General features: G+C 35.9%; 1 long non-coding RNA gene across 1 annotated transcript; it reads right to left on the minus strand.

Annotated features, from left to right (window-relative positions):
* Positions 1-1,492: 1,492 nt before the first annotated feature.
* LOC134856475 (uncharacterized) lies at positions 1,493-6,927 on the minus strand. Its single transcript, XR_010164822.1, has 3 exons — positions 6,692-6,927; positions 2,580-2,630; positions 1,493-2,144 (listed from the first exon to the last, which is right to left on the minus strand). It is a non-coding gene; the product is annotated as an uncharacterized LOC134856475 (long non-coding RNA).
* Positions 6,928-10,319: the final 3,392 nt, after the last annotated feature.

Consider the following 10,319-nt stretch of genomic DNA (forward strand, 5'->3'; position numbering starts at 1 on the left):
GACAATGTGGTCAACAAATTTCTATGTAAAAATTTGCAGGTGGGGGGGGGAAGGAAAAAGAGTCAAAGGCGAGTTTATAAAAAATTGAAGTTTGAAACATTCAGCAGCGACATTAGTCCATTTTTCAAAAATTACAAAGAGTAATTATGTTTTGAAGAGAAAAAAGATAGTCTTAAGAAAGATTTTAATCTTCTAATCTTTACATTCTTTTAACAATCTAAAAATTTGCCTAAAAGTTTCCTCGGTTAGTTGAAAGAATGCATAACCAATGTTTTTTGTTTAAAACCTTCAAATACGAATTAATTAAATTTTTATTCGAAAAATTGAACCGAAAAGCAGCTCAAACCGTATAAGGCTTATAACAAAATACTAAATCTGATAAACGACAAAATTTCCGTTTTCTCTTTTTTTTAGTCAGCAACATGGGCTCTCTTTCTAAGCTTTTGCAAAAATTGCGAGACTTGACATAATTCCAATTTAATAAACCAGAAACCATTTTATTAAATTTAAAAAAAAATCTGACTTTTTTCTCTTGAGATCAAAAATCCTTTTTTTTCAAACATAAGTCACAACTGATTCGGATTTTTATAAAACAATATTTTTTAGATACATGCATACAGGATGGAAAGAAAAACGCCCTTTGATTTTTTTTCTTCCTGTCCCTTCTTGTGGAAAAAAATACGCGGCTTTTTTCCAGTTTCTCATCCTCATCGTAAAATACCAAAATAAAGCTGCTGAAAAATTGTTCACGCGGAATTTAACAGGATATAAATGTTAAGAAAACTTGTTCACCAGTTCACGCTGACACGTTTTAATACTGTTTATAACATGAAATTTAATTTTAAAACTATTTTCTTGTTATGAACTTAAGAAAAAAATCAAAGGGGGGGATCGGAAAAAAACCAAAATTGCTACAGTTTTTTGTTTATTTTGTAAAATATATACCTTAAACCTTAAATAGAATTTAGAAGAAAATTGACTACTTACGAGCCGATCAGGTTTTAAGGGTGTTACACTGCTGTAACACTGGTTAAGAACTAAACGCAACATTTTGCCTATTTGGTGATGTTGCCTCGCCCTTAAGCAACGAGCACGTATCGTGGTGTGAATCGAATTTTCGAACTTTTAACTGAGATGGGGAGGCGTAGCTACTTCACCACTGCTCCCGCAAAACGGAATTAAAACTTTTTAAATCGCTTTAAAAGCAAAAATTTATTTTGCAAGTAAGGTCACTACCTTGCTTTTTCAAAAATTTTGGGATACAATGTTTCATTTTTTGATTCTGTAACGAATTCATGCAATCATGATGATTCATAGTTTTTTTGACATGCAATTCAGAAAAATAGAGTCGACATGCAAACTTCTATACGGGAAAGTCAGAGCGAAAACACTATTTTATGAAATTTGGAGAAAAAAATCTGACAAAAATTGGAACTGACAGCAATTGCTCTGATTTCTTGTACTACAGAAAAAAGTTCTGCATGTGATTCATGGATTACCAGTATAACCAGATTTTTATTTGAAATAACTTTTTTTCCATAATTTGCAGACTTAATATTTCGCTCTAACGATAGGCTTTTTCTCTTTTTAATTTCAGCTGTATGTCGCACTATTTTCTTTTTTCACTTATCACAAGTTTTCTGTGGAGTTTCGGATGTTTTTCTGCAATTTCACTAACTCTGTTGCCAGCCATTTGAGAACGCGTTCTTCTATTTTCATTGGGGATCCGGGTTCAATATTTTGGCTGACAAAAATTTGATACTCAAGATGTCCTTTGAAAGCCTTTAATGGTCCAGCGATTGGTATCAAGCTGCTCAATGAATCCATGAAATAGTATAAATCATTCACACTTTGAATGCAAGTTTCGGAACTGTTGATTTGCTTTTCCAAATGTTGTTCTTGATTTGCGATTAATCGAAGCACTTGGTCAAGATATTGGTACGTGATGTTCTCCAAATCCAGGTATATATTCGCGTTTATTTTTTCTTTCACCTGTGGTAAAAGTTCGTCTAGTCTTCTCTGTGTTTTTCTCAATGAATCAGCGCTTTGTTTCTTTGGTGCGAGTTGTTCAACAAGACTTTCTTTCCTTATAGCAATTCCCCATTGTGCGAATCGAAAGAAGTGGTCATTTTGTGATGAAAAACCTAAATGAAAGTTTTTTTTTTCAATTGACAAGTTATTTTGGCTCTTTTCCAATTTTCCCGTTTCAAAATACGAGTTTTATGTTTGTTTTACGTGTTATTACGGCTAAATGCGTGATGTTACGCTGTAAAGTATGAAGAACAAATCTGTTCAGAATTGTCGATTTGTTCACAACGCCAAATTTCATTGCATTATGACAGCATTAAACGTTTTTTCAAAATTGAATTTGAAAGGGGGGGGGGGGGGGGGGACTGGAAAAGAGCCGTTATTTTCAAAGAAAATTTGTACGTTTTTGATTTAACGAAACGTTTGCATTTTATAGCATAAAATCAATATTGAAATGTTCAGCGTTTGGGTACTTTCTTATGAGGCAACCAAAACTCAAAAAAGTTTGCTCATTCTTCTATTTGCATGACAAAAAGTTATGTTATAGTTACCTGGATTTTCTGAACCGCTAGGTAGAGTGGTAGCTTCGACGTAGGGATAAGCTGCAAACAAATTTTTTCAGATTGATACTACTGAATTATGTAAAAAGTCGTGTCAGGTAATCATCACTTTAAGATAATAATTTGAATATTATTTTAGGCGTTTATTTCTAAGCTTGATTTTAAATTTTTCCAATGAAAGAAGTGATTGAAACATGACAGCAAAATTGGATAAATTATTTGACTCTTTTTCCTTTCCCCCCCACCTGCAAATTTTTTCATGTAACTTTGTTGACCACATTGTCCGATTGTTATGAAAATTTACAAACAGACTAATAAGGCCACGACAAACAGATTTGGTCTTCATACTCAACCTCGTAAAACCACTCGTTACACTAATATATTGAAGCTCGTGTGAGGTGGGGGGAAAAGGAAAAAGAGCCAATTATTTGAACTAGCAATTGGTTTATTCAATCGGATAACTTCGAGAAAAGGTATTTCGATAATTTATTTTGGATACTTGTAGCCTATATTTTTTTTAACCAGTTTATGTTAAATGTGGTAGTTCGTAATTTCGTGGAACATCATTTCAAAGAAAAAAAGTAACTTGGTTTTGAGTTCAGCATTTAATAATGAATGTGAGGGCGAAAAATTTGAAGACAGATTCGACAAGATAACCCACGTGTGCAATTTACGTCTACTGAACTGCTATCATAAAAGCTAACAAGACTACTCGTATCAGCGCGAAGCCCTGAATGTTCCGACTGCCTTTTAAGGTTTATGGAGCAGTAATAACGTATGAAAATTAAAAATTATAAAACAAAATGAAATTTTTTTTCTAAAATTTGATTTTTTTTTGAAAATCATCCCCCCACGCGTCATATAAAGTACAAAGGGATAAAATTCGCTCCTAGTAACAAATCAATTATACAAGTAAGCTTCCTTCAACCAATTTGGAACGATTTCTAAGAGGAATTAAATCTCCGCTTACGCGTTAATAATGCGAACTATGTCGCGCGTTAATTGTCCCAGATAGGCCAAAATGGCAATCTTAAAACCCCCATAACTTCACAAAAAATGATCACAGGCCATGAGCGGATTCGACCCCCTGCCGACCCAAAGGGTCCCCCCTTTGATACTTTTTAAGAAATCCATTTTTGGCTGACCGACCCTAAAAATTTTCTAAAGGCGCCTTTGGCGCCAATATACACTGATTTTGAGGGGTGAGCGCGCCGAAAAAACGCAATTTTTCGTTCAAAATTTTCCAAAAAGTGCCTAAAACGCCTTTTTTGACATGTTTTTTCAAAATTTTGCCTGCGGCAAAAAATTTGGCCAAAATAGGGACAAAAACGTGCTTTGGGAGAGCTCGAAAAATCAATATGGTCGACCTAAAAAAAAAAGGTCGTCAAAATTTTCGAAATTTTTTTGAAAATCCGCCCCCCTTCGAAAAAATCCTAAATCCGCCCCTGATTACAGGTAAAATGTCTTTCAAATTTATGCTCATGATAACATTACTTTTTGAATGATATAAAAAAATTTTGTCGAAAAAGGCTAGTTAAAAAGTCGGAAAATCATCTGAAGAAAAAAATATTCACCCTGCCCGGACTGAGCGCCCATGGATTTTAATCCTTTATAATGCATTCCCGAGTCAAAAACAAACCCTTATAATCCAATAAAGATGTAAATTTCAGAATTGCCATTATAATTGAATATTTGTGAAAAAAAGCAATCCATTATGGTCCATTATAATCGATTAAAAATCATTATTTTGGCAAGGAAGTCAATTTTTTGCCACGATAGTACAATACAATCGATCGTTCGTTTTTGAAAAGAAAATCAATATAATCCATTATAATCGTTTATAATCCATTTCATTTTTAGGACTAAATTCGATTATTTTGCAGAAGTATTGCAAAGTGTGCAAAAAAATTTGCAAAGTGTATGCCACGTCTTTCAAAAAATGCCATGTCTCAGCGTCATCCCTTCAAGTTTTCTACCTCCTCTACAACTAAAGAGAAGGAGGGTAAACCGGAGGGACGGGAGGGTTAACTGGGGGAGGCGAACAGGGGGTGGAGGTAAACAGGGGACAGGGGGGAAGGGGGTGTTAAACAGGGGACAGGGAGGGGGGTTGTTAAACAGGGTACCGGTGGGGGGGTGGGGGGGTCAACAGGGGACAGGGGGGACTCTGGGGATTAAACTGCGGAGGGTGGTAAACTGTGGGAAGTGGGTGAACTGTGGGGGGTTGGGTAAACTGAGGGTGTCAGTCATTTAACCCCCTAACCCCCTTCCCCCAAAGTCTACGAATAAATAATCCCCCATATTCAACCATAATGGGAGTGGGCGAATGGTGGTTGTGGTTAGCTGGCAGGGAGGGCGAATTGACTGAGGGAGGTAAAAAATAGGGGTTAAGGGATGGGTAAACTGAGATGCATTGAAAAAGAACACAAAAAAACTTTTATGTGAAATTCAACAATTCATGAGACGTAATACGTAGCAACTGCTCTAAACTGGAAAAGAGAAAACTTCATGGTTAACCTATAACGGTTAATCTCTTATGGTCAAATTCCGTGGTTAACCTCTCGAAAAAATCCAAATAAATGATTATAACCAATTATAAGGGATTCTATTGGCATAAGAAATATTAGGATTGAAACCTATTTTTAATGGATTATAATCGATTAAAATGGATTATATTGACATACAAAATATTAGGAATAAAATCCATTTTAATGGAATATAATCGATTATTTTGTAACTATATAGATACTGACCATACAATGACAATATAATCGGTTGTGATATATGGGCGCTCGGTGCGGGCGAGCACAAAGGTTCCGCTATTTTCATATCGAAAGTCGGAACAATAAGTAAAATTGCGCTAACAAATTATTCAAAAATTAAGCTATAAACCAATTAAAACTAAACTACAGCATTAATAAACAAACTCATACTAGGCTACAATTCCTTCCGAAGTAGTTTAGGCCGGAATTCAAAAAATCCCCAGTAAAAAAATTACTTTTTAGATTAAAATACATACTTTCCATAGAATTTTTTCGTAACAAGTTACAGATTCGGTGCATACCCACGGAGCCGCATTCCCGGATAGCCGAAAAAACTAAATACCTCCGGTTTTATTTAAATTAAATCAGAACACTTTGAGACGCATTCTGATTCGACAAAATGCGCAGCCTGTTATAGCTAACAAAATTCCGAACATTTTAAAGAGATTTGATTGGTTAATACTTTTGCTCTCATTGAATTAATTAATAGCAAAAGTCCGACTACTACAGGGATTTGACCCCCTCAACAACCAAAGGATCCCTCTTTGGTATGTTTTATGATATCCATTTTCGGCCGAGAAACCCTAAAATTTTTCAGTATATGCTAATTTTAAAGGGGAGCACGCGCTGAAAAACGGAAATTTTTGGTCAAAATTTTTTCAAAAAATCCCAAAAACGGGGGGGGGGGGAGCATGGTGGGGGTAAATGTGGGTAGTCAGAGGAAGTATTTGGGAGGGGGAAGGGAATGGGAAGGAAGAATGATTGGACTAAGTGTGTGTGTGTGGGGGGGATGGGTAGAGAAAGGGTACCGAAACAAAGGGTAAAGAAAGGGTAATGAAAACAAGGTTTTTAAGTAAGTTTGTAGAATCTCTTTCACCCCTATGGTACCTAGTAACGAATCTCTCCCCCCTCCCCAATTAAGAAATGGGTCAGGGGGCAGAAGGGAGGTAATTGCTATGTAGACCCAAAATTTCAGCTATCCGGGAACGAACTTATTTTTCGGCTATCCGGGTATTCGGCTCCGTGACACGCCACCACAGATTCCACACGAAAGTCCTCAAGAAAAACTGAAGTAAAAATTGCAATGAATTCCCTATGCAAAATTGCTAAAATAAATACACATAAAAGATAAGCACTGGAGAAAAAAAATGAAACATTTTAGCTTCCAGAAAAATATGTAACAATAAAACAGAGACTATCCCAGTTGCTGGTTTAAAAGCTTTACCTCCCGAAGACTTAAGGGTAGTTGAATTTGGAAAAAAACTGGCAAAAAACGAGAACGGATTGATGCATTGACAGAAAAGAAAAGTAAGTTAGAATATTCTAGAAACATCTTGAACTCACGTGAAGATGAAGATCTAGTAATTTCACTATTCCACGAATCCATTCTGACGTATAAGCAATAAGGCTTTGCTGCTAAATGATATGCAACGTCGAAAAAACTACTACGTTAGAAAAATCAAATAAAGCTCTCTAAAAAACATGCATTAAAGTCGCCGTTGAGTCCGAGTTAAATATACAACCAACAAAACTAATATTAAAAATGAGCCATCTCAACGGTTAAAATTTTTGATTTAACAGCTCGCTGAATGTGTTAAGCTCGATTCAGATTTATTCAAGAAAATGAAGAAATGAAGAAAAACAGAAGTAAATACTTTCACGCAGAACAAAAAAGTTTTTCTTAAAGTGAGTTTTAGCATAGTTTTTCTCTGTGGTACATTTGTTTTCAGTACTGTTTCGTTTGACAAAACTGAATTTTTCAACGGCATTTGATAATATCAACTCTCTTACAATTTCTAAGAAGCCGATATGAAGCTACAAACACCTTCCAAAAAAAAATCAGTTTTTAATTGGAAAAAACCCTAAATAATCCGACAATACTTTAGCCATATTTTTGAAAAAATTGAAAAAGCATAAAATTTCAAAAATTAGTGAAAAAAAGAAAGAATTTTTTCAGTTGTTTTTGAAGTTATTCACGCTACACGCTATGCAAAAATAAAAAGTTATGTTTTTGCACCTGGAATTGTATCGAAAATTCATTGTAATTTGTCTCAAAAAAATTAGAACAAATTCTTAGCAGAACTGATTACAGCTCAAGCTTTTTTAGTACAAAATAAAACGCGCATCGAGGATTTTCTCAAGGAGGATGGCTGATTTTCGAAAAAAATGTTGATGATTTTTTTCGACCTTTTTTTCCTAAACTACTTTAAAGACCCTATATTGACCAATTTTTCTGCACCGTAGGGCGTTTTTAGCACTTTTTGGAAAATTTCGACTAAAAAATCGCGTTTTTTTTTTACTCGCGCTCCCCCCTCAAAATTAGTATAAAATGGCGCCAAAGGCGTCTTTAGAAAAATTTCAAGATCCAGTCAGCCAAAAATGGATATTGGATGTCTCAAAATAGTACAAAGGGGGACCCTTTGGGTCGGCAGTGGATCGAATCCCTAAGATAAAGAAAGCGTCCCCCCCCTAAATCCGCTACTGTATTGGACGTTTTTTTCCTGAATTAGCTTTAGTGGCGATTTTCAAATTGACTTATCTTCACGAAAAACAATCACAGTTGAACAATCACTTAAAATTGATGTCCGGATAATGCCACCTTCAGGTGGTATGAAATTTCCTCTGAAAATTGCTCAATCAAATTCTCAAACTTTGGCGAAAAGTGTGGTATTGTGTAGTACTGTTGACACAGTAACCTTGGAGAATTACTTTTATTAATAACTGTTATGTATTGTTATTACTTATTCAATGCCAACCTAGCAGGCCTAATGCAACAGTCATTTGGACGGCTGCGAAACTAAAATGCAGAGAGTTAACAACAAGATCTCCGAACAAAAGATGATTGACAAGAAGTTCAAATTAAAGATATAAACTCTTCTGTTTCCGCTCATTAACTAAAAACGAAGTATCGGATTATCACATGGCGCAGCCAGCAGGATTCATGTCCCAAGATCACAGAACGGATATGGGAATTCCTGTATTCTGGACAACGGCGAATTCGGATCCTCCTTGGAATTTCAAGATATGGTTAGATCAATTCCTATTGGCAGTTACAGTTGAAGAGAGCATGAAACCTGAATTATTATTAGAAGAACCGAAAAAAATTCTGTTGGAGCCGTTACCAGGGCCGGAGACACAAAGAGAACAGGAAAACGCACGAGCGATCGCCTTACAAGGAGAGAGCACCATCTGACAGGAGAGAGGGAAGAAGCTCTACGGATCCAAAAACGTGTACTCAATGGAGTCGGCTATTTGGAGAAGGTAAGTTGAAGAAATTTCCGGCCATGGGCAAAATATGTAAGAATTGTTCCAAACAAATTCGTTTTGCAAAAATGTGTAGGTCAAAAAAAGTAAATGAAATTGCTGAAAAAAAGTCTAGCTCAGATGAAGAGTGTAATTTGATTCATTCTTTTGACTCATGCGATGATTTTGAAATAATGGCAATAGAATCGGATATATCGTCGATGGAGCAGTTAGATGAATGAATAAAACAGCAATCGAAACGAAAATTAAAAGTTGGGGATAGCGGTAAAGATATAAGAAAGGTCGATATTCGCAGGAAACCTCAATCACAACTGATAGAGTCTTTAAAAGCATTAGTCAGAATTGATCACCAAATTATCAATATGACTTTTGACAACGATAGTCCAGAATCGTTCTTAAATTGTGCGACAGCGAAACAAATTCTAATGTCTTCCAAAAATACGAAGTTCATTCCACGGGAGAATCTAAATTCGACAGCTCAATTTGTAGACTACAATAAACAGCCAAGTAATATTTTGGGAGCAGTTACCACAACCAACCGTTCGGCAGGGTGGGACGTAGTGGGGGCATCATTTCTGATCACAGAACGACGCACAAGATGCTTATTGGGGCTGGACTTACAGAGCAAAGTGGGGATACACACAACACAAAATCTGGCACCAAAAGATAACACGAGATTTGATGTGCTACCGTGCAAGCAGTCTGAAGATTGGAAAAACACATTTTAGAGTAAATTTAAGGACCTTTTTGATCGTCAGGGTTGCTCGAAAAATCATGTTGTCAGTACAAAGTTCAAATACCCACTTTGCCCATTACAAGAGAAAGGGAGAAGGATCCCAAGACACATCCAGGAAAAGGTACATGAAGAAATGGAAAAACTGTTAAAAGAAGGGCATATAAAATGTCTGGACAAATGTACTAGCGATTGTTTGATAGCACAAATTGTAATCACAGTGAAAAAAGATGATTCCATAAAACTGGCTTTAGATGCGAAACCTATCAACAGGCAGTTGTTCAAAAACAAATATCAAATGCCTAATGTTGACCAGTTATTGGATGGGGTTAGTCAAATAGTAACAGCAAATACAAATGGTACTTTGTATTTCTCAGTATTAGACTTGAAGTATGCGTACATCCAATTAAAGTTGACTGCTGAGACAGCAAAACAATGCAACTTTATTATCATGGGCGGATAGGCCGCTGGAACGTACAGGTTTCTCACTGGATTCTATGGGCTTGTGGACATGCCAGCAGAGTTCCAAAAGTCTTTGGTTAGAACGTTAAATCATGCGAAAAACACAAGGAGTGAACAAGAACATGAAAAATTGATTATGAACGTCTTGGAAAAACTCGACAGAGAAAATCTGGCATCGAAACTGTCAAAACGTGAACTTTTTCAAAATGAGGTGAATTGGCTGGGGCACTAGTTATCGCCAGAAGGCATTTTACCGAAAAAAAAACAAAAACGGAAGCCATACTGAAGCTCAGTCCACCAAAATTACTTAAACAGCTTAGGTAATTTATGGGTAGCATAATTCATCTAGCTAAACTCATCCCAAACGGGGCTACTTTAAAAGAAAAACTTAGACCCCTTTTGCGAGACGAGAATGAGAAAAAAAACTTAAAAGTGTGAAAACTCAAGTTAAAAAATTCGAATGGGGGAAGAACATTCGGAAATATTCGAATCGATAAAAACAGCGGTTGCGAA

The sequence above is a fragment of the Symsagittifera roscoffensis genome, unplaced genomic scaffold (genome assembly GCF_963678635.1).
Source record: "Symsagittifera roscoffensis unplaced genomic scaffold, txSymRosc1.1 SCAFFOLD_568, whole genome shotgun sequence".
NCBI lineage: Eukaryota > Metazoa > Xenacoelomorpha > Acoela > Convolutidae > Symsagittifera > Symsagittifera roscoffensis.